The following is a 2,500-nucleotide window of genomic DNA, read 5'->3' on the forward strand; positions in this document are numbered from 1 at the left end:
AGGAGGAGGAGGAGGAGGAGGAGGAGAAGGAGAAGGAGGAGGAGGAGAAGGAGGAGGAGGAGAAGGAGGAGGAGGAGGAGGAGGAGGAGGAGGAGGAGGAGGAGGAGGAGGAGGAGGAGGAGGAGGAGGAGGAGGAGGAGGAGGAGGAGGAGGAGGAGAGGAGGAGGAGGAGAAGGAGGAGGAGGAGAAGGAGGAGGAGGAGAAGGAGGAGGAGGAGAAGGAGGAGGAGGAGAAGGAGGAGGAGGAGAAGGAGGAGGAGGAGAAGGAGGAGGAGGAGGAGGAGGAGGAGGAGGAGGAGGAGGAGGAGGAGGAGGAGGAGGAGGAGGAGGAGGAGGAGGAGGAGGAAGAGAAGAAGGAGAAGGAGAAGGAGAAAGAGAAGGAGAAGGAGAAAGGTAAGGAAAAAGAGAAAGAGATTGAGAAGGAGAAGGAAAAGGAGAAAGAGAAGGAGGAGGAGAAAGAGAAAGGGAGAAAGAGAAGGCGAAAGAGAAAGGGAGAAAGAGAAGGCGGAAGAGAAAGGGAGAAAGAGAAGGCGAAAGAGAAAGAGAAAGAGAAAGAGAAAGAGAAAGAGAGAAAAAGAAAGAGAAGGAGAAGAAGAAGGTGGAGGACTAGGAGGAGGAAGAGAGGAGGAGGAGGAGGAGGAGGAGGAGGAGGAGGAGGAGGAGGAGGAGGAGGAGGAGGAGGAGGAGGAGGAGGAGGAGGAGGAGGAAGAGGAGGAGGAGGAGGAGGAGGAGGAAGAGGAGGAGGAGGAGGAGAGGGAGGAGAAGAAGAAGAAGAAGAAAAAAAGGAATGATATCGATAACGATAATGACAATGATAATGATAACTATAATAATAACAAAGCAACACTAATTATTATGATGATAAAAACAATAATAATAATAATAATAATAATAATAATAACAACAACAGGAAGAAGAAGTGAAAAAAGAAAGACGAAGAAGAAGACGAAGAAAAGAAGAAGAAGAAGAAGAAATAGAAATAAAAAAAAACAGAAAGAGAAAAGACGGAGGCCAAGAAAAAAGAGAATACAGGTGCGAGACGGAGATGGCAGTCGCTCCCGATAGAAAGTGCGGAACGGCAAAAGCTCTTCATTACAGGCCCGCGCGCTCATCCTTGAACGAACAAGACGAGGCGGAACTTGAACGTGCCGCTGAGGTCATCCGTCCGGAAGGCCTGCAGCGCTGACCCATAAGTTCCTCTTGAACTTTGAAGTCAGCATCGCAAGCTTACGGACGCTGTGTCACCAGCAAAACGCCGCATTTATTAACCATCCCAGAACTCAGGATGACTTTGGATGACCATATGCGGATGCCTGTTTATCAGTCGCGGTCATGTATCCAGTCAAACGTGTTCAAAGTCCGAATAAAGCAATTTGTGAAGCGTCGTTTCGAGGCTTCAGTGTTGGGAGATGGAGGAAACTTCTGGCCGGGACTACATAGACAGTGGCAATCAGTGCAATTGCCAATTAATTATTGATATAATCAATTAATCATCTTACATTTCTTAGCGACCATCTCTGACCAACGATTCGAACCCCCTCTGTCTGTCTGTCTCCGTCTCCGTTTCTGTCTGCTTGTATATGTCTGTCTGTCTGTCCGTCTCCCTTTCTCTCTCTCTCTCTCTCTCTCTCTCTCTCTCTCTCTCTCTCTCTCTCTCTCTCTCTCTCTCTCTCTCTCTCTCTCTCTCTCTCTCTCTCTCTCTCTCTCTGGGTGTACCTGAATTGAGTGGGTTCGATTCCTTTCCAGGGAGAATAGTTATGCAGTATCAATACGGTAAATGCATTATTCCACCCATGACTATATCCACATACCTTTTTCTGCCATTCTCCTAAATGTCCTCCTTCTCTTCCTTTTCAAAATTTTCATTTCTTCTCTCTATCTTCCCATCGCCTCCAAACATGCACTTTCCTTGCTCTATTCATTTCCCTCATCTCCACACACTAGGACGGAAAATCACACATACAAGGCCGTACAGACACAGAGCAACAGACAACAGAGGTTTAACTATCTTGTGAGCGATTCGTTTCCACGCGACGTTTCCCACACATGAACACCGACGCCTCCAGAGTTATGAGGCAACAGAAATTCGAACGACGATCTCTGACTGGCAGAACGTCGTGAGTGATGGCCGTTCAGGGTGAAGGCTAAACGTGACTCCTTGCTTATAAGGAGGGATGATAGTGGGGCTACAGGATTTGTCAGACACGCTCTTGCTAATTTCCGATGGCAGAAAATCACTATACGCTAATGATATTGTATATGTGATATTTTTCATATCCGATAATAGGTGTGTGTGTATATATATATATATATATATATATATATATATATATATATATATATATATATATATATATATATTACATGAAAATATGTATGTATATTTATATCTATAAAATATACATATATATGTATATATATGTATATATAAATATATGCATGTATATGATATATGTATGTAAGTATATGATTAGCTTTCAGTAACTATAAACGAAACTAAG

General features: G+C 44.6%; 1 protein-coding gene across 3 annotated transcripts in view; it reads right to left on the minus strand.

Moving 5' to 3' along the window:
* The window catches only part of LOC125041381 (prestin-like), a 36,251-nt gene that overhangs the window by 13,526 nt on the left and 20,225 nt on the right, over window positions 1–2,500 (minus strand). The gene's annotated exons all lie outside the window — the stretch shown is intronic.

Source organism: Penaeus chinensis, chromosome 30, assembly GCF_019202785.1.
Source record: "Penaeus chinensis breed Huanghai No. 1 chromosome 30, ASM1920278v2, whole genome shotgun sequence".
In the NCBI taxonomy this organism is placed as follows: Eukaryota; Metazoa; Arthropoda; class Malacostraca; order Decapoda; family Penaeidae; genus Penaeus; species Penaeus chinensis.